Source organism: Neopelma chrysocephalum, unplaced genomic scaffold (assembly GCF_003984885.1).
Source record: "Neopelma chrysocephalum unplaced genomic scaffold, ASM398488v2 Primary Assembly neopelma1_61b, whole genome shotgun sequence".
NCBI classification, from domain to species: domain Eukaryota; kingdom Metazoa; phylum Chordata; class Aves; order Passeriformes; family Pipridae; genus Neopelma; species Neopelma chrysocephalum.
This window is the reverse complement of record NW_020897717.1, coordinates 12222076-12248074: the sequence shown is the minus strand read 5'-3', so window position 1 is coordinate 12248074 and position 25999 is coordinate 12222076. Positions and strand designations below refer to the sequence as shown.

Sequence of the window (25999 nt, the reverse complement as noted above, 5' to 3'; positions counted from 1 at the left end):
AGATAGTCATAAATGATTTGACTGAAAGGATAAATAATATTTGTACTGCACATTTGGATACATAATGCCACCCACAGATCAAAGATACACTCACACACATTTTCAAGCCTAAATATGAAGCTACATTATGGTCTGAGAAGCCATTCTACTCACATATGTGCTATCCATATTTTTTAGGTATCTAATATCAGTTACAGAAGGCATGTTTTTGGATGAAATCTTAAAAAAAAAAAAGGCTAAAAGACTTTGACTGCAATGAGTATTGATGCTGAGTTCTGGACATTATCCAGAGATGGGACATTACAAGATCTTGAACATACAGGACAAAAGAGTCCCTGCGCTGGGAAATATTTTGCCTCTGGCAAGCTTTTTGTACATGAGCAGATCGTGCATTCAACCACTGGGATGCAACTGAGCTGGAAATAAAGACAGGATGACAGCTTGCTATGCAGCCCTGTAATAATCAGAGGAGCCTAAAACTTAGCCTTCTGTAGTATTCACAAATTAATTGAAATCCCTTTGTACTGAATGTTGAATTCTCACCATAAATTCTCCCAATGTGGAAACATATAAGTGCCAGTGATTGATGAAACCTGGAGATATACAAACACAAAAAGTAAAAGGGGATGATGTCCCAAAGACTAGAGTGTGATGACTGGGAAAAAAGAAAAAAAAAAAAAGAAAACAACCCGAGGATATGGGATTCCCTTTCACATACAGTATAGATTCTTGAAGTACTCCCAAGCTGTCCAACTGGCTGAAGATTAAAGAAGACTGGATGGAAGCTCAGTCTCTGCAGACTTTGCCTTGGGTATTGTTTACTTCTATCTGTGGGAGCTAAAGCCACAGCAGACACAGACACAACAGTGTCCAGTTCACTGGCGCCCATTAAATGGAATGTAATATGAAGGTGCGTACTACTGCTTGTCAGTTTCAGATTTGGATAAACCACATGATATGTGATGGCCGCAGGGAGTCTGTGTATATTTAACATATATATATATTTAGAGCATTACTACCAGAACGAAGACTCCTTTTGAAACTCCTTCTGGAATTGGCAGGAGGGTAGTATGAGATGATTCACCTAAAACTCAAAACTCAAAATTCGCTTGGCAACACTTCCCAAAACTAGGGGAAAAATTTTTCCAGTAATTTGAATTTTTTTTTTAAGTAAAAACCTTCAATAATTCTTAACATAGATAAAACTCCAGCATTTCTTGGACTTATAAAATTAGGGTGGAAATTTTTAAAAAATGGTTAAAAATATTTCCATGCTACCTTTCTTATGAAATTTCAGTAACTCTGTTCAATAGGACTGTTAACCCTACCTAGAAAAAGGGATTAGAGTTAGATGCTTCAGAATAGAATGACACATGGTTTCAGGGAAAAATATTCAATCATGCTTTAAACTTCTTGGAGGATAAGGATGGGACATATTAATACAGGATAAGAATGACCTATATGGCCTTCCATAATACCTATGCATTAAAAATCTATGGAATAGTCTGCTGAGGGGCTACACTGTGGCACACCATAGCCAAAATCATATCTGTGCATATCTATTTACTTACATCAAAGTCAAACTTGCTTTCATGTAAAAAGTAATGCATGGGGATACTTAGTGCATAGTGGATAAATTGTCATCCACTTCTAGCCATTTTATTTACTACTCTTTTGAGTTTTTAACATTCTTTTATTTATCGACCGTGATAAAATCATCCTCAAACTCTTTTTTTGTGAATTGCTACATATTTATCTATTACTTTTGCAAAGGTTGGCACCACAACCAAGTCACTGTACCTGCCAGCTGTTGTTCTGATTTTTTTTAATCTTATCTTTTTGCTCTTGGGTAAAAATCATAATCCAACAATAAGTCATTCAAATAATGACTTAAGTTTACTTTCAACAGAGCTAGCTGCTTCTCCAGGTAGCTCTTAGGTTTCTTCACTGGAACTAGGAACCCAAAGAAGTCTCATTGTTTCATGGGGATGAGAGTTGGAACATACAGAACTGGGGAAGAGTTCCTGGAAAGCTACTCATCAGAAAAGGACCTGAGGATGTTGGTTGACAGCTGAACATGAGCCAGCAGTGTGTCCAGGTGGCCCAGAAAGCCAATGGCATCCTGGCCTATATCAGCAATAATGTGGCCAGCAGGACTAGGGAAGGGATATTCCCCCTGTACTCAGCACTGGTGAGGCCACACCTTGAAACCTGTGTCCAGTTCTGGGCCTCTCATTTCAAAAAGGCCACTGAGGTGCCAGAGCTTGTCCAGAGAAGGACAGTGGAGCTCGTGAAGGGGCTTGGGGCACAAGTCTTATGAGGAGCAGCTGAGGGAGCTGGGTATGCTTAGCCCAGAGAAAAGGAGGCTCAGACCTCATTGCTCTCTACAACTGCCTGAAAGGAGGTTTTAGCTAGGTGGGGGTCAGTGTCTTCTCCCTAGTAACAAGCTGTAGGATGAGAAGAAATGATCTCAACTTGTGCCAGGAAAGGTTTAGATAAGATATTAGGAAAAATTTCTTCACTAAAAGAGTCATCGGAACAGACTGCCCAAGGAAGTGGTGGAGTCACCATCCCTGGAAGTGTTCAAAAACTCATGTGGAAGGGGCACTAGGTGATGTGGTTTAGTGGTAAACAAGGCAGTGCTAGGTTGATGGTTGAACTCGATGATCTTAGACCTTAATGATTCTGTGATTCTATACAAGGAGAGATGATGAAACAAAACCAGCGTTCCAGCTTTCCTTTTGGAGACAATATAAGGTCTAAACAAGAGGAAGATTCTGAGGGGAGATCTCATTTTGGTCTTCAGCATCCTCATAAGGTGAAGTGGAGGGACAAGTACCAACATCTTCAGTCTCATGACCAGTGACAGGACTCAAGGAAAGGGCATGAAGTTGTGTCAGGGGAGGTTTAGGTTGGATATTAGGAAAAGGTTTTTCACCCAGAGGATAGTTGGACACTGGAACAGGCTCCCCAGGGAAGTGGTCACAGCTCCAGGCCTGTCTGAGTTCAAGAAGCATTTGGACAATGCTCTCAGGCACATGGTGTGACTCTTTGGGTGTCCTCCACAGGGCCAGGAGTTGGAATCGATGATCCTTGTGGGTCCCTTCCCTCTCAGTAGATTCTATGATTAAGTTCCATGAACCTAATAAAAAACTAATTTATTTTGGTGTGTAGACTTTCAAAATACTACCCCAGAACAAGGACAAATCAGCATGGAGCTATTTCCAAATTACTTAACTAAGTCATTGCACAGTACTTTTCTTCTTGAGTACTTAATTACTGGATCCAGATCAGCCTGGGACAAAAGCCACCAATACATGGAGTAACATGGAATTATAGCTACTTCTCTTGGGTCTGAGTTTAACTGTCTCCTTTAAATGTTCAATAGATGGGAAATAACTAGTAGCAATATGTTTTACTTAGGTGAACAGTGAGCACTATAAAGGCTTTCAGTGGGCACAAAGGCCTTGGTCTTTAGATACACACTTCAGTGAGCTGCAAATATGTAGCCTAGCGTATGCGTTACCTGGGATGAGTCAGGAAGGAGATGTTTGCCAGTATTGGAAAGGAAACAGTGTCCTGTTCACGGCCATTTCAAACACTAAGATGCTCATACACAAGCACATGCTCACACAGCGATGATAGGGAGTTCAAAACTTTGCTTATACGTTACCAAAAGATAACACATTAACGAATAGTAAAATACACTATCCCATCAATATGGGGATGTTAAAAACTAGGAGTGAATGAGAAAGACGATATCTTATGAGTACATTCCAGAGTTTTAAATACATATTTTATGAGCGCTAGAAAAGCTGAGACCTAAACATTTTCCTTGTTGTTACTAAGAGATGGGAATTAGGCTGTGCACAGCCAAATAAATAAATAATAAACAACTATCTTTTCGTTGCAGTTCCTGACAAAATGAATTGCTACTCCTATGTGTTCCAACAATCTGGTGCAGTGCCTCTAATGAGCCATTGGTATTAGCTCCACATTCAGAGAGTATCCACACTGTCTACTCCAGGGGACCGATCCTGCAATAGCACTGCACATCTGTGAAGTGTAACGTGCCTTCCATTAGCATGGTTTTAATTGGCAGTTGAAAGCACACAATTCCTCACAGAACCAGACCCAAACAAGTGTTCATAATATAAAACATGGGAAAACAATTTGACTCCAAAACATTTGTACGAATTGCTAAGTAATCTATTACAGCAAAAAACACAGAACATTAGCACATGTTGGGAGGAACAAGCCAAGTGCACTGCACCTTTTAAGTCAAAGCGATAGGTTCCTGAGGAATGGTGTACACATGCAACAAAACTCATCACTTAAACTGTCATCTCCCCAGACATATGGCTATCCATGGATTACATGGTTCAGGCTGTAACTTGTTAAGTAGTGTTATTTTTTTGTGACTATATTTTAGAATACTGGACATATTAAGCCACCAGAGTGAAGCTGTAATACAGTAAGGGGTAAAAAGGTTGAGAGAAAGTATGGTGTTCATAAGCTGCTGACTGGCAGTATGGATAGACCAGTCCATTTTTCTGTGGTTGTTGTTATTGCCACTTCTAACCATCATCTAGGAATCAAAGTAGTGTTGGTCTAACAGTAGACATATGTCCAGGACTTTCTTGATGGGATAGTGTCATTTCCCCATCCCTGGTCCAGTCATGAACCTGAGGAAGAAATGCTCAAACGTAAGGCTGGTGAGGAGCGATGGTCACGTTGTTGATGAGGAGTTCATACTTTCACTAGCTCCTCTTTCTCTCCTTCTTTTCTACTCTATATTTAAAAGCTTGATACTGTATTCAGTGTATTGGAATTGTTCTTGTACAAGCACCCAGGGGAGAAAATGTCAGGGTACATAACGAAAGAATATATACTGTCAGCTTTAAAAACACTGAAAATTATGAGTTGAGCCCAAAAAATCAGTGAGATCAGTGTGGAAACTGCAAGGGCTTTTGTCAGTATATTAATAATATATTTGATTTCATTGCATTTGATACCTTATTTTTGACATTTTAAAATTACTTTTTTAGACAACTCCTCTCCCTATGCCTCCCACAAATGCTCAGCTCAACGTATTTTTCTGTGTTGCAACACACGAGCTCAAAACAAGAAGTGTGCTAGTGAGGGACAAAGGCTATTGTTACAGTAAATCTTAACCCAAGCAGGCTGCTCAAGCGTGCACATCATCACAACAGTCTCTGCTTTCTATCTGTGGTTCCCGCAGTGTCATTGCTGGTGACCAGACACCCGTTCCACACAATTCTCCCCAGCAGCTACTGAGTTTGCTAGGATGCTGGGAAGTGGGATTTCAAAGCACAGATAAAAAGACAGATTCCTGTCTGCTTCAGCAGTTGGGCACATGTTTAGAAGAGCTCCCAAAGAAGATAAGAGAAGCAGGGTTATTGCAGATGTGCTTATGTTGCAAGAGATCATTCTAACAGTCTGTCCTTAAGATACTTCATGTTTGTGATCCATACCCTTGTTTAATGGCACAGCACCTGGTGCAGCCTATGGATTATGCAAATGAATATAGTACTAGGCTTGAAATGAAAGCAAATGTTCTCATACAATACCATTATTCCAGCATCTGGAATGAGAGTCAGTATCATAAGCCTCCAAATAAAACTGACAGTAGGAAACAAAGCAATACAGGTAGGGATTGATCTTCATCAATATTCAGTCAGGGACAGCACAAAACCATTAGGACTACACTGTGACAGCTAGGACTGCAGCAATAGTGTGCTGCAGTCCCAGGGATACATGCAAAGGGGATATTTCTCTGAGGTGACACTGGCACGTGCTGTTCTTTTCCTTTTCTGTGAGGGTGGTCCTTTAAAATAAACATATACTGGTAGTTCTTGACCTTTCTAGGGTCAGCCATGATGGTCAGAGGTTGGCAGAGGGCCAAGCCTACACCCATTCCCTGACCTTCTTGAACATCTGCTGTAAGAAGTCCTCTCCCAGCAATCAAGGTCCAAGGCCTGTTTTAAAACACACAGTGTAATAAGGAGATTTCCTAATTTTTCTTACTTCTGCAGTTTTTCAATACAAGTCACAACCAAGTCCAAAGAGCTATTTTATTAGAAAGCCGGACTTATTACTGGCATTCCTTCTACTTTAAAAGTTTAATTCAAATAGTCTTCTGCAAATGGCAAGTTTTCTCCCTTCAGTGTAAGAGTGATACAATGTGCTACAGAACAAATTTCACAAAATTAAACATAAGCAAAGACTCAACCATATGACTTCTGCATAATCCTGTACATCAGCATGTCCTGATAAGCCAAACTGTGATCTCAGATTTTAAACCCATTCATTTTAAAGACAAAGCATTTGATTCCTTCTCGCTGAGCTCTGTGAAGAGATAACTGACATCAGTTTTCTTTGCATCTTTGCAGTTGTTGCAACCTCATTATTCTTTGGATTATCTTGGCAGTTATTCATTTTATAGGTTTAGTTGGTGCCATCTTGTCTGTAGAGTTCTACGGTTGAAAGTACAACACAAAGAAAGGTCACAGAATAAAAGCAAGTCAGCGTCCATCTTCTAGCATTTGTAGGACTCCTTTTATTTCACAGTTGTTAATTTTCTACTTGCTTTTGTTTCTTGGCAATTGCATGATTTCATCCTGCCCATGCAGCTCATGTGAATGTCCTGTGAATACTAGAAAAGTTCCCCTTTCTTCCTTCATGCTGCCTGTTTTTACTATTTCTACTGGAGTTCTGTAATTGGGGTGAGGTAACACACCCTCATGACTCAAAACAGCTAATCTTCAAAAGCACAATAACCAAGAAGCCTAGCATACATTGGCTTGTCGCTATAAGCTGATATTCAGCAATGAACTATGAGAGGACTTAAGTAAAAGATTTTGCCCTCCTTCCCTCCACCCTGTCTCCCTTTAGAAAAAAAATGTCTGATTCATGAAAAAATAATGTATAAACCATTTGCACTGCATTTAAAAAAATCTGCCTGTTATTCTGAGACAATTCTGCCTTCTTCTGCCTGGAATCACACTGCTCTGCTTCAGATAACTTAGGGGTGAGCCAAAAATATATGGCGGTATTTGCCAAAGTGTAGAAGCTAAAATTACACAAATGTCAGGATAAAAATGGGAAAATGCAGTTTCTAATAGGCTTTAGAGCAACTGCAAGAGCAGGAGCAACATTCCTACAACAACTGCTTCCCAGTGGCCAGTATCATTTCTATACATGCAGTAATTGTCATTAAATGTTATGCTATCACTTGCCAGCAGCGTCTGCAGAGCGGTATCAGCATGACCGCAGCATTCCACTGCACTTAAAATAGAAATTAGCAGCAGTAGGATCGTCCTTATGGTCTAAGGGTGGGTAACAATTACTGGGCATTGCAAGGTCATTTGATGTGAGATGGCTTCTTTGTTCCACGTCCACTCTAACAGGGAAGAGGTAGCTGCACTTGGGCTGTCTCAGAGATTTGCACCCCTGCTTCTCCTTCCCTAACTCTGTGGCCTGTCAGATGGAAACTGTACTGGTTAGTCAGCAGTATTTGTGAAGCATCTTCCTCTGAGGAGATTCAAGGATCTCCAGAAATACAAAGTATTAGTAATGCAAACTACTGAGTAGACTTACTCAACCTTCTCTTGTTTTCTGTGTTTAATTTCCAGCTGAATTCAGTGGGTTTTCCACATATGATTAAGGTTAAACAGGCTTAAAGGCCATTTCTGAATTGAGATGCTTTCTAAATTAGGAGCCCCATTAATTGTTCATCTTGCAGAATGGAATTTAATTTATCTGGCATATTTTAAATCACTTTCCAGGAATAAGTTAAATTTTGATTACATGCATTCCCAACTTCCATAAAACTCTTTCAGCACAGACTACTTTCTTCTTTCTAAATCCATATTGGATTCATGAGCTCTTATTTCATTTCACTCCTCTTCATATATTTTTAAGCCTCTGAGGTCTAAGTTCACTTCTGAAGTCAAATGGGTGAAATGCTGTTGATTTTCTGGCAGTTCTGAAAGTGACAATTTTCTCTATCACATAAATTACCATATTTCCTGTTATTTATTTTATGATACTGGTATTTCACTCACACTATTTTTTCTGTACCCATAAAATTTTCCAGCTGGGATATAATTTTCTAATCCTTCTATAAGCCCATGTATTTGGTTTCACCTTTTAAAGAAATTTAATATTGTCAATCTGCAGTATTCTCTCTTGGAGACAGATGATCTAAAGTTTACTTCTCAGTAAAGAAATCATTGGCATACAACCCACTTGTGCACACATAACACCTGAGAATGAAGAAGGTGCTACAGTTTAAGTTATTTTCATATGAAATCATCATCATACGTGTGAACTTCTTGCGGTTGAATATAGAGCCTTTTTTTCCATACAAAAGAGGAGAGTGTGGGTATCCCCAGAGCTCTTCTGCAGGGCTAAGAACAGAAGCCAGTCATGGTCTCACTGAGCCAAAAAAAAAAAAAAAAAGGCAAAAAGTCAAGAATTTTATTTTCTGACAGCTGAGAAAGTACAAAGTTTGTGGGTTTTTTCTGTTTTTTCCCAGTGGGGCAGTGAGGTATATACAGTCAGAGGCCATGCAAGAACAAAACCAGAGGTATCATGTGGATGAAGTTAAAAGCTGATAATAACTCATGTGATGCTATTTTACTATGGACAGATCAAAATGAGAATCATTTCTCTTTGTTAAGTCTCACAGCTTTATAATACAGGCCTTATTTTTTCATGAAAAAACTTTGCAGTTCAATTTGTTCTGCATATGGTAAGAGTTTATCTGAAATTTGAATATTTTTTTTCCACTAACAACAGATTTCTGGATGAATTTATCTTTCTGATTCCTTAGAAAATACTAGCTATTTCATCACTTGTCCTCAAGACTTTTCTGTTCCTAAGAAATGTTTGTTTTCAAAAGTCCCTTAGTGGTGGTAAATTTATTAGCCTGATGTTATAAAACTATTTGAGAGTACCCAGCTAACAATTATCCAAACATGTTCTTTGTCAAGGCTACAACTCACTCAAACAGCTGAGGCAATGAAGAGAGAAGGCAGGAAGAGTCAGGATTAGGGATGAAATGTGTTCTTGAAAGGGCTGCCTACCTCCAGTGCTTCCTGGCATATTATAATAGGGAGCTGTGATCTAAGTGCTGAATGCCACTGCAGTGACATATTTGCATTTCACCAAATAATATTAGATATATATGGTGCCCTTCACTTTGAGACTTTACCCAAAGATTTCAGACACCTTGGGCCAGGTTTTTTTCCTCAGAGGAGATACTTCACACTATATTTACTGTACTAATTTCACTGGAAGAATTTCCAATTTTTCCAGGAGTAAAAGAGGATTACATCTCAGCTTGCTCCTCACATATTTTTTCTTGATGGACTATGGAGATACTCAAAACTGCTTTAATTGAATTATGTCAGATACAGAGGCAATGTAGCCAGAACAATATGCAGTACAGTACAGGCTAAGTTATGTTTGCAAGAAGCAAGAATTATTAATTTTTTTTTTTTTTTAGCATTTAGTATGTTGCACTGTGGAACATTTTGCAATGCCAGTTAGATGGAGGGGTTTAAGATTGTACTACTAAATGTTTTGCTCACTTAGAACCACGAAAATATGTTCCAGCTTTTAGTAGCTTTTCTAAAGACACCAGTGTTCAAAACACAAAGGTAGTAAAATATTGAGTTTCAGGGGATTAAAAATCCCCTTCAAATTCATGTCCCTGTTGATAAACAATTTTAACAAAATTAACAGGAAGTGGAATTTTGAAGAATCTAAAATATTTAATTCTGGATTTTTTAAACTAATTTTATTTATTTACTCATTTATTTACATTTTAAGAATCTGATAATTCATTGGAACGCTTAATTTCAAGCTACATAAAGTATTTCCAAAGGACCAAAAATACATTTCTTTTTCTTATTTTTGTGTCGGACTCACGCATCATCAAAATCCATCATCAATAACAATGAATTGCTATCATGGAGACACCCAGCTCAATCCAAAGCCTTTCTCACCTCAAGCAGCTCTTTGAAGCCAAACGAAGATGCAGAGGGATTTTACTGGAGAGTAGAGTGTAGAGATTCTGTAAGAGGAAGGTCAGTAAAAGCAGGACAATGAGGGTATTTCACCAGGTGAATATCACAGAATCAAAAATATTCTCAGTTGGAAGGGACCCACAAGGATCATCAAGTCCAATTCTTAAGTGAATGGCCCATACACAGGATTGAACTCATGACCTTGGCATTATTACCACCAGGTTTTAACCAAATATAAGGAGCATCACGCTGCTCTCACTAATTCCATAGGGCAAGTACATAGTACTGAAGATTAAAAAAAAAAAAACAATAGACACTGCTGTCTTAAACTGTTCAGAAGAGTCACTGAGCCAATTCAGTTGTGAAATGAAACAAGCCTTCTGAACCTGCAGCAAAGAAGCTAAATTCAGGAAATCTTCCCAAATTCTATTCTTTATGGCAGGACTGTAGACTATACATTTTTTCCTCTGAAGCATTAAATTGTTTTCTGAAGAATATCGTTAACAGAAGGAAATCATCTGTTGAATGACTTATAACAAAGCAGTATTTGGCATGTGCAGTATTCTCCAAGACATGTAGACTTTTCATTGTAGTCAGAATATTAATATATGAAATTGTAATAATGATTTATTAATTAACTCGGACTGTCATCACAATTTTCTATAGCTAATTTAAATGGCAACCACACTGAAGTCTGTTTTGTCTCATGTTCTCCCTTTCAGTAAAATCAAGCAGAGACACTTTGTTGGCCATCTGAGATACTTTTATCTTTGCCTTCAAGGATCCTGGGGGAATGGAAACAGGGAAAGAATATGCAAAGAGGATTTTTACCTCATCACTCTGATTCTTTCCTCCAAGCCCTGCATTTTTCCCTCCTCCCTTTTCCTGTTCAATAAGATATCAAGAGAGAAAGTGAGCAAGGGGGGTTGAAGGGGAGAAAGAGAGTGGAAGGAGCACTGATTTAAATATTTTCCAGTGTCTAAACACTAAAAAAAAAAGAATTAATTATCTTTTAAACTTTCCTGAACCATGGTTAGAGAAGTATTTTTCAAACTATAAAATGAAGAAAGTGACTCAGGTTTTCATGTATTTACAGCAATCATCTCCAATCAGTCATTAAAACAGGGGGGAAAAGGAGTTTCAGTACACAGGGAAGCAGTGCCTCTAAAGATACCCAAATGTATAGCAAAAAATATTTGCAGAAACAGATGCTAAGTCAATTAATTCAATTTCCTCCAAAATACTTACCATGCTTACCAAGGCAGAAGAAAAGGAGAGAGATTATCACATCACAGTTCTTACCTAAAATATATTCTTAAAATTTTCACTGTTCCTTGGAGACCCAATTGTGACTCTTCTTCTTAGGTAGTTACTGAAGATATGCGGAGGCACTGAATGCTGAATTATCAGATGGGAGCTACTAAAAGCTGGTCTATCTTAAAACAACTGGATAGTCTTCATTTAAGTCCAAGTTCTCCTTTAATTTAACTCTGACAGGTTTAGCAGAGAACTGGAGACTGAAGCAGATAGATAAGTAGATAAGTGGGATGAATAGGGAAAACACATATATACTCATGAGTGCATCCATAGGCTCCTGCCTTCAAAGAAGGCAGCAGTTGGGGTCCTGGAGCTTGTTTTCAGTGCTTCATCTAACCAAGGAGCAGAAAAAGCAAATACTCATGAAGAAGGCACCCAGTATATTTTTCCCCCTAACATTCAAAACCATGCTTACTTATGATTAAAGTGAGGTACTCCACGAAGCAAACGAGATAACTGAAGGCATTTTTAAATACATATATAGTTACTTTGCATTAATGAAATATCCTGATGTATCAGGGAAGGAATGGCACTGCACCATTCCGTCTTTCCCCTGATAGGAGCTCTGGCTCTTAGGATCAGCTCCTTTCTGTTACATGGTCTAACAAGCACAATCGTAGATGGTTAAAGCATCCCACAGATTTGTACTTTGTCCATAACCTCTTCCCACATTGTAACAATTTGTTACTTGAGTGTAAATCTGATACTTTTGGCTTGAAAACAAAAGTGTTAGGCAATCTGCAAACATGAGCTCATTACTTTGGGCAAGGTGAAAAGGTGGTATACTCATTGTTGGCCTCCAGATATTAGTCAAAATTCTGAAAGGAAACCAGTTTTTAACGTGGTTTCTATTTTCCTTTTTGTTAGCCTTTTTTCTATATCTGACTCTTTCACACTTTGGTATGTAGCCACTCTTTTCTCTCTCTTTGTGTGTGTGTGTGTCTGTCTGTGCCTGTATGCTATGATCCAGACTTCTAGCATGTGTTATCAAGCAGCTGTGTCTTGTAGAGAGTCTTTGGCAAATTTGAGTGAGGATAGGTTTTATTTCACCATTTCCCATACTTTACACTTGTCTTTCCCTAGCTTGAGCAGTCTTCTCTAGAGCAAACATTTACAGAGACTGTGGACAAAACCCGAATAGATGGAAGTGGGAAGGAGACGGGCAGTACTGAACATCCTATATGTGTATGTAGGCAGGTTGAGAGTGCAAGATACTCTTAGTCCTTGTGGCTGTTGAGTACAGTTCTTGATGTAATGGAAGACAACCCACAGTCCTTTTGTTTTTCAGGCTTTCCCTTTGGCAGGCATAAAATCTTAGCTCTTCATTATACTTTGATCTGTGCAGCTTCTGCTCTCCGTATGGCTCTGATTGGTTAGCACAGAGCTCATGGTGTGTGTTTGCCACTGGCAGGAAAGAGCTGCTGTTTCAGTGCCTCATTTTTGCACTGTACATTTTAGCTTAGAAATGGTGTTGTTATTCACTACCAACCTTTTTCATGAAAAGGATGACAAACTCACCAAAGCTAAAATTCATACCAGCTGCAAGAAAAAAACATTTCGTGAACAAAAAAATTTTGGTGAAATGAGGTTAAATTGTCCTCAGATGATCTACTAGCACTCAAGTGGGTTTTTACATATCAGATAGTGCAAAGTGCAAAATATTTTGAGGCACTGGAACACATTGGCCAGACAAGTTGTGGATGTTTCACCTCTGACAGTGTTCAAGGCCAGGCTGGATGGGACATCGAGAAATCTGGTCTGGTGGAAGATGTCCCTCCCCATGGCAGTGGAGTTGGAACCAGATGATCTTTAAGGTGTCTTCTAACACAAACCATTCTATGATTCATTCTATGATTTTATGTTCCATCTCCAATAACAACCAGTAAGAGCTTTCTTAAATCCTCCTAAGGATACACACAGAGGCACAAAATTCAGGTATCCAAATATAACTTACAAATTTCATCAAAATCCTACAGCAAAGAAACTTCTTTATTCGTAGTTTCGTCTGTCTCTCAGTTCTGGTTTGGTTTTGTTGTTATTGTTATTGGGGTTTTTAAAAAAAAAAAACAAGCAAGCAAGCAAAAAAAAGAAACTTTGACATGAACTGTGAGTACAAATTCATTTCTTTTTCTTTTTTTTAAAGTTTAACTCATCAATTCCTTTTCCCTCTCTTGTACTTTTTCCCACCAAGTCTGAAAACTAAAGACACTGGAGGATTTTTTTTTTTCCTCAATATAACTGGGAAAAAAAAATCTAAAGTCATTATTGGAATCCTGTGAAACAGGACTACACCCTTTCTGCAGACTTGTTGCACTCAGGTTCTTTGTCACTGGATCCCAGGCTTATCAGGTAGCGAGGACAGCCAGAACCAGCCAGCCTTAGGTAAACCAGTTAGACATCTTTTTGACTGACCTTCAAGTTCTTCAAGCTCAGAATGAAGTCATCATTCTGGCAAACTGGGAGAGAGAGGACCCTAGTGTCAAAAATGTTCAACTCTTACTATGATTGGAAACGTCTGAGACGAGACATGCATGAGACGTGACTTCTAACTGGTTAACTGAAAGTCAGTGAACTTGGATCAGAAGCTAGCAGTAGACACCCTTATACATTAATCATTTTCCAGCACCTTGAAGCACAATAGCATGTCACTAACAGCACACATGCCCTGTATTTAGAATATTAAAAATAGGAAACACCTGTGGTAACTCTGTGGGACTTGGCTCCTGTGTGTGGACTGCTGCAATAAAGAGCATTGCAACAGTATAGTGATTCCCTTTAAAGCCTGTGGGTTCCAAAGGTCTGCTATCTCTCTTTCTGAGTATCTCCTGCTTAAAAGTGTGTGGTCCTTGGAAGAATAGGAAGGGTAGGATAAAAGAGGGAGGAGGACAGGAGCTGTACAGCTATCATTAAAGGACTATTTAAAAATGGCCTCAGTGAAGGCTGTGATGAACTGGAGTTTTTTCAACTCCAAGTACAGCTTCAAGAAGAAGAGTGTGGAGACTCTGTACCCATGCAAGCAGGAAATGGCCCAAGATATCAGGCTGGAAACAGAGGTCCTTTTTGTCAGGCTCAGGTTCCAGACTGGGAATGGCATGGACTGCTGTTAAGAACTGGGGAAACAAAAAGAGAAACAGAGTTTAAAGGAAGCCTTAAACCCAGCAAAAAGACTGCAAATTATAGAAAGGAACCACCAAAGAAACGGTCTATTTTTTTTCTTTGGTGAGACCTTCATGAAAGCTCATTGTTTTACAGTGGCTGTATCTGCAGAGGAGCTGAAGGATGGTCGCAGTGCAGCACCACACCACAAGATGGCAAGAACCAGAAGCTGACCTCAAACCAGAATTCAGATAGAACAATGAAATTACATTAAAATTTGAGATTCCAAACTACCAAACACGTAATTTTAATGAAACTGGGTGTTTCTTCAGAAGATTTCTAAGTTTTTTCTTTGCTCTTTGGTCTATTGTTCTTCAGATCAAATCTCACCCTAATGCCGCCTCATACACAGAAGTGAAAAACACCTTCTGCAATACAATCCCCTCTGTGTCCTCCTAATGATCTGTTAGTTTGTTTTGACAAACACAGGGAAAATCTTTTCTCTGTCACTACTTGTCATCTTAGTTTCTTTCACCTCCACTTTTCCTCTTTTTTTTTTAATCTCATGCCATACTATTTCTAGCCCCCACCTGACCTATGAATTTAATAAATTCTCATCCTTTTAAGCAGCTTTCTCAAGTCCCCGAGCATATTTACTTGCTGTGTCCCAACATTTTCCCTTTTCTCTCCAATACCAAGTGAAAGACTGCTGCTTTGGTCTTTAGGAGATGCTGAGTCCAAGCTAAGAGCAATCAGTTGTTGTCAGATTATTATCTAAGCTATGAAAGCTCCAGGAACACTATAAAAAGTCACAGATCCAGCCATGGTTTCAGTTTTGACCTTTGGGTACAAATGTCTACATTGCAGATACAGCAAGCCCACATCGCATTAAGATTCTTAATTCTTGCCTCAATACAGCGGTTACATTAGATCATCTCTTGCAGTCTTCTTCCAGTGGTACAGTTCTCTAGTAATTAGTGACTGTGTTGATAGATTCAACACAGAGGCCAACCACCACAGAGGAGCTGCTCTCCTCCCCAGGGATTGGATTGTGGCTGAAATGAATTGACAGGCCAGCGTTAGACAGTTTGCACAGTTGTATGTGTTCTACAAATAAACAAAGACAGGAGATACTCTACAGCCAGCAGGTTTTGCCAGCTCCACATTTACATGTAAAATACTGCTCTTAATGAGGTTGGACTCTATGACCTCCCGAGGTGTTTTCCAGCCTCATTTATTCTACAAGTCTATGAAAATTACATTAAAATTACATTAATAAAAACAGGGATTCCGTGGAAAGTTTTCATTTCATTCAAACTACTTGATTTCCTCTTAATAGCCTCACCGGGGAATTTCTGAAAACGTTGAGAGTGAAACTTTCCCCACCTCTGCTTCGGCAGGTGACGAATGCTGGCGAAACAATCCTCGAGCAGGAATGGTCCTACAGCTCTCACCGTGCCTGACTTTGCAACCCCGAGCTCATGCTGAGCGGTGCTTGCTCCTCAGAGCCGTTCTGCCGGACCCAGCACCATTCCAGGGTACGCTGCCCACACTGTGGGTCGGGACCGTGAGCACTGTGTGTAAGGGCCGAGGAATCTGTCACTCGGCACGGGCGGGCCACGCTACGGCCAGTCCCGAGCCCAAAACAAACACAACTGGTGCACTTTAAACATCTCGCCCCCTTTGTGAGCATCTAGCGACTGCAGCCTTTATTTGTGTGCCAGCCTTTTCACACCGCCTGAAAATTTCAAACGACTTCATAGCCATGGGAGTGCTAATTAAAACATTCAGCAGTTTTACTGTCTGAGCAGTGTAAATATGATGTAAAAAGAAAATTAAAGACCATTTACACAGATGCATACTTGTTCATTGTAGCTGTAAAATCTAGCTGCAGGGACCTGGCAAGAGCAAGAGTCTCTTATTCTCCAAAATAAGTTATTTAGCAAAAATTAGACACTAAGCTCTAGCTTGGAAGGCTTATTTTTTGTTAGCTTCATTTTTTATTCATTCCTCCAAAGCCACACTTTCCTACTTTTTTTTCTTGGTTTATAATACTGGTCACTCAATTTACTGCTGAAATGGTTTAAGGGATGATTCGAAACAAAATATTTGTTTCACACTCTTGAGGTCACAGTCCACACACAAAACTTTTTCCCCTTCTACTCATGCAACAGCCTCTTTTAGACAGTGAATCCCAGTCACAAGGAACAAAATCCCCTGAAGCATCAGCCACAGGTTATGCCTAGGATAGGGAAGGCATTCTGGAGAATCTTATTTTCCAGCATCGGTTGATGTTTCAGTCTGGGATTTCAAGAACACGACTACAGTTGTTTACACTGCAAAGAAAGGAGCTTTTTGATCAGGGGAAGCTGAGTCACTACTCCCTGTTAGTTTTATCATTTTGCAGAGAGCAAGAGTTGATGCCTGATCTTTCTCTGACCTCCTATTCAAACTTATTTTCTAAATTCCCAGGCTCTTATATTCTGTTTAATCATATCTCTTTGATATTCAGAAGAATCAGATACTTTTTCGTTTGGTGTTACAAGATGTCATAGACAAAAGCAGCATAAATCCCATGAGGTTACCCCCTGGTCAAAATGGTTCACTGAGAGGATGAGACTCGGTCCTAGAGCTTTTTTCTGGGTCCTGAGCTATTTTCAGGACTGGGGACTGGGAAGGAGGGGGACTGGTTTTTGTTTTGTTTTGTTTTGTTTTGTTTTCCCACAGACATCATAAGACAAACAGACCATGGGTCAGGTAATGTAAGCAACAGACTGCAAAACCACTGCCAAAAATTGTAACCACCCAATCATCTCTTAAGGAAAAAATTAATTTAAGTGACACATGTTAATAGTATTGAATTCAAAACACTTGCTTTGACATCCAGATGTTGGAAAGTGCCATATCCTGATTAACAAAAATATTTTCTGGTCTTTCAGATCGTCCTTCCTTATTTTGATTGCAATTCAAGTTTTGGAGAAATTTTTTCCCACTACTGTCCACTGATCACATCACTGAAGTATTTCAAAATTTTAACTTGTTTCCTATAAGGAAAAAATGGGAAGCATAACCACAAATATTTATGTTAGTGTCAGTGCTTATTATTGAAAGCTTATTCAGTCTGCTGCAGTGGCATTGCAATAGCATACCATCAGAAATGGCATCCAGCTCCTCTAAGCATTTAAGAACAACATCAACACACACGATCTTTATAACCTGGAAAAGACAGAGTATTCCAAATGGGAAGGTGTGAGCAACATGCAGCAATGTCCCCATGCAATTGCTCCGAATTTGAAAGCTTTGGAAAGGTATGGTAGTATTATCAACAGGAATGAACTCTAGACATGAGTCGGCTTTGGAGTGCCTTGCTCATGGGAAAACTGAGAGCCCAAGATTTTGACGTTAACTCCTTCAGAGCAGGCACTAGTGGTGCTCTGCAGCTAGGTGGTTGCTTAGCTGTCTGCTGTCTGATACTGTATCAGGACCCAGAATTTTCCTGTAGGATGGTGGGAATAGAAGGAGGAATTTCAGGGAGAGAGAATTTAGGCCACCATACTGTAAAGCCTGTTTGGCTTTCATTACTTGCTAAGGATAGAGCAGGTGTGTGATGAAATTCCCAAGTTTATAAAATTTTATTAATGCATAAGATGGGGGTTGCCTTTTTAAGAGGAAAGAGTCCATGGTGACCATGATACCAGTGCAGAGTTCCCTTTCCATAGCAGGCAGCCTGTTTCCCTAGATGATTTCTGCGTGCTCTTCTTGTGGTTGTCCTTCCTCGTGGGGCTCACATTACTTAGAGTAGTAAGAAATTAAAGGCTATTATATTACTTAATTCTATGGTGATAATGGGGAATGTAATTATCTAAGAGAAATAGGCTTTGGATAGAAGGCTCAGTACCTATTTTTCTCTTTTCTCTTAAACATGTAGCCTAGATCCCAGTGCTATTTCTGTGACAAAAGATCCTTGTAGTTTTACTGCTGTTGTTGTAGTCTTAATGTTAACTGTATTTGATAAAGAAAGCCTTATAACAATAGTGAGAGTTTATTCACTGTCTCAGACTGCTTTACAACAAAGGCACACAGTACACAGCAAATTTTTCACTTCTCCTTCCAAGGTGGATAATCTCATTTCAGCTGGAAAAATAAAGGCCCTTTTTTTGTCATAGGGTTTTTGAAGCTACTGAAAAAGGGAGCTAAGCGGCATGTAATTATTGAAATACGAGGGCAATAACAGCAAAAAACCCAGCATCTCAGTAGCCTAAACAAAAATCAAAAGAATTTTGAGGCGCGGTCGAGAAGAACATTCAAGTTCTCCCCATCCCCAGATCAGAGCCATAACCACAACTATATTCAAATTCCCTATTTATAATATTTTGGTACCTTTTCACCTATCAACCAAGCAGCGTCATTTTCTGTAATTTTAAGGTTTATGACACATTTTAGTTTCTTCCTTTATGGGAAAGACACATTGCAAATATTGGGCAATGCCTTGCAAAGTCTTGTCCTAACCTAACAAGACTGAGCAGTGTGGGAGGAGGAAGTAATGACTTCCCCCTGACCTGAGTAACTGACATGAAGTCTGCCAAGAATCACAGCCTCTTTGCTCCAGGGAACACAGGAGCAACTCTTCAGAGAGGAGGCGGGGAAGGTGGGGGCAGAAGGGGGGTCAGAAGTATGTCTCTACCCCCCTCTGTGCTCCATGTGGCAGAGAAGAGTGGTTGCAACACTTAAAAAGAAGTAGTAAATTCCTCTCCACCTTTTCCCCCCACACTAGTTCGCCTGTGAAGGGTTGGGCAGTTCAGTCTTGCACTGCTGTTTCCCGGATGGGTACTGTTTTGCAGTGCCCACGATGTGGGGTAGCGCATAAAACACAGAGTCTAGCCCATCTGGGAAAGAAAATGGTTTTCCTGCATGGCCAGAGCTGTAAGGATGGAATTTCACAACAGAACAAAAATAAAGCACAGCACTGTTCCAGAATTTCTCGATTCTTATTCTAAACAGTAATAAACCCACCTCCCAAACCCCAGTCCGGACAAAATATTAGCATTCCCTCCACTCTGGTTACAGCTCACATCCCTCTTAATACCTCTTGCTCTGCCATGAACTATTTGTATAAGAAAGGCTTATGTTTGAACTGGAATTGGCACAAATAGTTACCCACTGGATATTCCTTTTCTGCAGAAATCTGATCTCTTTCAGTGCTTCACAAATCACAGAATCCACTGAGGACAGAAGCCTGTGTTTTCTTCTTCTCCAAAGAGAATAAAAAATCGTCAGTAACCCTGACAGCTTCCTGTAGTGTGGCTCTCACAGCTTATTCCAGATGAGCCGAACATTAAACTTGCCATAAAAATGTTATGCTGGGAGGATGTATCTCCCACAGTACTCAGAAATTATGTAGTGAGTTTTACCATCACCACCCCCAGGTTGTAACCATTTCCCAGCTCTTCTGAGAAGTGAAAACAGGAAGAATAAACTTAAAAAAACAGACCATAACAATGACAAATAATATCAACAATTATAACAGGCAGCAAAAAGGACCTAAACAGAACCCAGAAACGGGCATTGCTTCTGTGTGCTTGTTGAACAACTTGACCTCACCTACTTGGGCACAGAGAAGCCACCGAGAGCAGTTTGCAAGGATTCACTCAGTCCTGTGTGCCAGCAGGACTGAGTGGCGGCAGGGAGGCTGGCTCTGTGCTTTCAGCAGGAGGGAGGGTATGTTTTATCCCTGCCTCCACCACACACTCGCTGTGAGATCTCAGTGACTCAGCTGGCCCCAGGTTCCTAACTTTGTAAAGGGAGGTGCACTGTCTTTACCCACTCTCAGCTCACCTTACAGTGGTGTATACAAAGTGCCCTGCAGAAAAAGGAGTGTTCATAGCCTTTATTGATCACTGTGAACGTTCAGCTGCTGACATCTGTCAGGCTGCCTCTAATTTCACCAGCGATTGCCAGCAGAGGATCTGCCCCCTATGGTTTTCTTCTCACTGAGCAGCTGCTGCTCCTTTATATTCTATTTGGTTATGTCATCATTAGCTTTTTAAATACGGGTAAGGAACCTTAAAAATGCTTTATGCTCTCAAGAGATCTGGAATTTCTCAAAAAAAAAAAAAAGTTCTGATGTTTCTCAAGCCTCCCTCCCTCTCCCCTTCTGAAAAGGCTTAAAAATGTGGAATGTTGTGGGAAATTGCTCAGAATGCAATAAAAAATGTACATGTTAAAAAAAAAAAAATCTAACTCACAGCTTCCTTGGCTGGAATGATGTCTCAGGGCTGGATCCAGCTCAGCAATGCTCTTTGGCCTTTCTCTAGTTTTCTCTTTCCAGGACCACATCCCTCATTTAGTTTCTGCTTCCAGGACCCTCTCTCTCACCCACACACACCGCATAAATATACAGACACATAGAGCTCTGACACACATTTCTTTCTATGGCACAGGATACCCCCAAAGCTTCTTTTCCCTCTTACAAAGTTCAAGCAGTCCCTGTGCAGAGTACCTCCCTCCTCTGCTCTGTAGTCTCCAGCTAGATACAAAGTCCAAAACACAGTTTATTTACTGGATCAGCTTTTTTAGACATTTGGACACTGCAACATTCATTTTTCTTCCAAGAATATCTTACAGAAAGTAACAAAAGCACTTCTAGAAAGTACCTGCTGTTCAGGTTGTTTTGTATTTTACAATGTTATTTTATTACTACTTATTTTACACGCACATGCTTATAGGTCACCGCAATTTTTCTGACAAATAACAATTGAAAATAATTTTAAAAATGTGGATGTTAACTTTACAAAAGGTTCTTGCTAAGGATTTAAAAACATTAAAATATATAAAAGGGAGTTACTTCAAAGGTTTTCAAAATAAAACCAGTTCTGAATTTTATTGGTTTGGTAACAATTTTGACTTTCTTATCCAGAAGTCACTTCAAAAAGTACTATGTTCAGAGCTATACATACATGAGTCATTTTCTCCAACTCTTTCCTACCCCTAAATATTTCTGCCATTACCATTTACCAAATTACATGCTGTTTACACCTTTCAATAAAAAAGCAGAATATTTTTATAATTGAAAGATCTATTGAAGACGATAATTACCATTCAAATGACTATTACAAACTTAAGTTTGCTGACTTGAGGCTCAGGCTGAATTAAATGACTCACATCCTATTCAGCAGTGTGGAGACAGGCTTTTCAAAGCCAGTTAAAAGCATGACTTGAGGAAAGCATTTCATGATGAGACTCAATTCTGACCATGTAATAGGAAGCTGATTAGAGTGCTTGCATGCTTAAATATAGGCTTTAGTACCTTGCCTGTTCATACCATAAATGAATATAGCTTAGATACATAAATAGTTTAGAAAACACTGTGTGCTTAAAATAGCGTTTTACCCTTTAAAAGTTCTTGTCCATTTTCAAATTTTCCATCTCAGGCAGTATTGCCACTGAAGGACACAGCTGAGAACGGTCAGTCCCTGGGGGTGCCCATCTGGGTCACTTCAGCTCCTGCAGTAACTCACCTCAAGCTGGCCGCCGTGCCTCTTCCCAACACAGCACCTGGCCTGGACTTGTTTTTAATGAGTGAGATTTTCCCAGTGCTAAATTTCCACTCATCTGTGCTCTGGGAGATTTAAGGGGTGGTAAGGAGGGACCTCTGCAAAGGATGAGTTTTGCCCACCAAGTGCTTCTATTTTGCCATGGCTGTTGGAAAGGCCATCCTGCCATCTCACATGGCCTGAAGCCCAGGGAAGGGGGCTCCACAGCCGAATGCAGCAGGAAAGGCAGAAGCTCTCCCAGTCTTATAAGTCTTATTGTCTGCATAATTTATTCAAATTTTGAGGGTACTTCTTTAAGTAACACACACACTTCTGGATGCCCTCATAAGGCCTCACAAGTCTCCCATGCTGATGGGAACTGAGAAGGGGGACACACTTTCTCTATACTGTGCTGGTTGTTCCAGGCTGATAGTCAACACTGACACTATCCTGTTTTCCAGGACAGGTGTTGTTCAGGTGAACAGGTCTCCAGCAATGTTACAAAAGCAGTGGCAAAGAGAAAAAGCTGCAGCATGTCTCTGCTATTCTATCACATTATGACACTGACGTATTTACAAAAGTATGGTGTTAGGCACAAACCCAAAGTGCTGCTAGGTGTGCTACCAATTTGAAAATAATTGTCTGCAGACAAAAGGGACCCAGCAACTGCATGGCATGTTTTTGGAAGAAACCCTCTCCTTGGCACACAGGAGCTGTGTGTGGTCCAGAGCCAGGGACAAGCTGGGGCTAAGGTGGTCCATGGTCACATTTTCCTCTTCCTCTCCTGCCCTTCGCGGTGTGATGAGCTCTGCGCACAGAGACGTGGTGATGGGGAAAATCAATTTGTCGCTAATATGTAAACCACAAGTTGTACAGAGGCTGTGTTTCTGTGGTGAAATGCAACAAGGCTACAGTTACAGCAAATCAATACTGTTTCCCCTCACTTATAAAGAGTTCATGTAACTAGATGCATCTAAAGTCTCAGTGGACACCGGAGGAAGGGTATTTTCACACAGGATCTTTACTTCATGATTGCATTGCTGGTACAAGGGTTCATACCAGGTGCTTCCTAGCAGGGAAAGGTGACTTTTCACTGCAGTGTGGCAATACGTCATTTACAAATGCTGATGTGACTGCGGTGGACTCAGAGTAGCTACACATAGGCCCTTGTCAGTTCTGGCCAAAGAAATACTTTGGTATTGGCAGCCAGAGCTCGGAAGAGAGAGTTGTAAATGGCTCTTTCCAGTCCCCAGTTTTCCAACCACCCTTCATAAACCTTGGTCTGAATAACTGCTGCAGCAGTGGAAGGTCACCAAGGTGATTGATTAGAAATCCTTTATTTTTGCATCTGCTTTCAAAAAATTCCTCCAGGAGAAGGGATCTTCCCAGAACCAGTGGAGGTGAAAAATGGCAAGAGAAAAGTACAAGATCAGGTGTCCCAATATCAGAGGAGTAATTTCACATCTACTCATACATCTGAGAACAGCATTTCACCCACTGGCTTCCTGATTAAAAATACTTCCATCATTTCCTGGAAAGCTGCAGTTCCCTTAGAAGTTCCAGCCACAGAAGTCCTTTGCTCTCTCTTGTTGCCAGAGCATTTGTGTTATGGTTACAAAATCAGGGAAGAAAGTTATAGAGATGAATATTTGTATGTCATCTGAAGGGGGCCACCCCTTCCTTCAGGCATGGGGAGTTGGAGAAGAAGGGGAAAGAGGTGTTTGCTGCAGGCCAGAGTTGTTCTGGCGTTTCAGAAGCTGCTGGAAGCAGTCCCTCCTGATGCAAGGGCAGCAGAAAAAACCCCAGTGGAGCCAAGTGGAGCCCAAGTCCAGCCAAGCCAAGAGGGCAGCACCGGTGCCAAGAGGGGTGGTTAGGTGGGAAGACCCTCAAGCCTTCTTTGTTTCCCCTTTGTTCCAGGGTGAGGGTGGAAAGGAGGGGGCACATGGTTGGTGGATTCCTCTTTTGTGAGTAAACCGTTTCCCCTGTATTTTACTTCTGGATAAAACATGTGAAATCTTAAGTCTGATGAATATTTCTTCCTGTTTAAATATGGTATTGCTTCCTTATCTAATCCTGTCCTTAGCTGACTGTGTTATGAGTAGGTTGAGTGGAGATGCAGTTTGTGCTGGTCTTTGCTGGTCCTGACCTTTGGTTTCTGTTGATTTGTTGTTTCTTAAAGGGAAATTCGATTGATCCTACCTCTTTGGGCATATGCTGTAACAGTAATTTTTCTGAAGCTTATTCAGTCTAATAGACCAGGTTTTTAACAGTCCCTCATTTCTGACTTCTGAAACTGATATTTGACAGTAGCAGATTGGTTGTTTTGTTTACAATTTTCTCACTTTTCTCTATTCTTGACACACAGTAGAGCATCATGTCCTTTGATTCCTACCTTTTTAGTAAATTGTTACTTTTTCACTTATACCTTCTCGCAATTTTTATCTCTCTATATTGAAGGGGGAATAAAGGGAGGGGGTTCGTTCTATGTGAATTCCCGCCCCAACATTTTCTTTAAACCAAGACGATTTGCAAAGAAGATTTTAGGCACCCAGTTTCTTCTGGTTTCTAGGGACTCTTGGAAGCAAAACTCCTTGAGGTGTTTCTTCTCTCAGGCACCATGGGATAATTCAGTAGGGTTTCTATACCAAGTAGGAGTGGAACAAACTCTGACATCTCTGCTCCCTGTTGTAATAGTGCCTTCCCTGAGTGCTGGTGAATAATCTGACATCTAGAGTACTAAACTACTAGTGCTATCACTAGGAAAGTGTCTTTTCTAACAACTCTTTCCGAAGTTTCTTGCAGGCTGAGAATGTTCACTAGGGCCTCATCTGCACAAGAAAAAGTTGGCTGGCTATACATATTAAAAATATAGGCTATTTCTGCCCCAAAATGATTATAGTCTGAGTGAGAGTTGCTTTGTAAAATCTGTTTGCACTGATAAGCTTTTGTGTTTACACAGTAAAATAATTCTCCAGGAAATTGTGTGAGGTTTGATTACAGCTGACAATTTTAATTTAATCTAAATAATATTTGCAGATGAGAAAACATGAAAGCATGCAAAGAGGTACCAAGAGTCTTCTACAGAGAGTTCTCAGAGTGGTGGCCCAAAATTATCATGGTTTGTTGGCAATGCAAAGCACAGTTTGGTAGTGCGAGACTAAATATGATATTGGTGGGCATTATTCATCTGCCACAGCTTGTCATTACCATGATATATGACACAGAAATCAAAACAACAACTCTGTACTAACATCCAAAAATCTCAGTGCCTTATACAAATACCAGCCACATCTTAGCTATATAAATTGCTCAGTCTCCCAGAGAAGAGCCAGAAGTGGTGGACAGCAACGCTCGCCTTTTTTAAAATTCCAAGTTTGGGTTTAGGAGTTCATCTGAAGGAATCACAGTAAGCAATCAAAGAAAAAGATGGGTAATTCTATAGCTGATTGAACTGGAATGTCTTGGAAAAAGAAACTCATGGAATCACTGAAATGTCATTTTAGCGCCAGTGCGAAAATTACATCCAGATTACTTCGCTTGAACGTTAATGACACTGTAGAGACAGGCAATATTAATTGCAGTTTGTGCTGTAACCTAAGAAATTAGTGAATGCACCTGCCTTGCATAAATGGCAGCACTCTACCTGCTATGAAATGGCCTCTAAAACAAACACAGACAAAATTTACTGAGGCTGCTTGCATGTCATAGAGAGCTGCTCCACATGGCACAGGGAACTGAACAGCACAGGGTGGCTAGTACTGCAGCACTTGAACTTTATAGTGGATGGCAGACAATCTAATGGGTAATTAAGCAAAGGGCTGTTCTACTACTCAGTTTTAATGAGAACCGTATTTCCAAAGGATGGAAAAGTATTTAGATATGATTTGCTGAAAGAATTACAAGGAATCTCAGTGCACACATAAGGACTATGCCGAGATGGAAGAATAGCTGACCATTTTGTCTGAGTAAACTATTACATAACAACTAAGCTATAAAAAA

The 25999-nt window shown here is 40.1% G+C and overlaps 2 long non-coding RNA genes across 2 annotated transcripts; both read left to right on the top strand.

Moving 5' to 3' along the window:
- The first annotated feature begins 2724 nt into the window (after positions 1-2724).
- Positions 2725-8778, top strand: LOC113966889. Its single transcript, XR_003533999.1, has 3 exons — positions 2725-2818; positions 4433-4481; positions 8706-8778. It is a non-coding gene; the product is annotated as an uncharacterized LOC113966889 (long non-coding RNA).
- A 4790-nt stretch (positions 8779-13568) lies between these two features.
- LOC113966890 lies at positions 13569-14789 on the top strand. The gene is made up of 2 exons (XR_003534000.1): positions 13569-13754; positions 14625-14789. It is a non-coding gene; the product is annotated as an uncharacterized LOC113966890 (long non-coding RNA).
- Positions 14790-25999: the final 11210 nt, after the last annotated feature.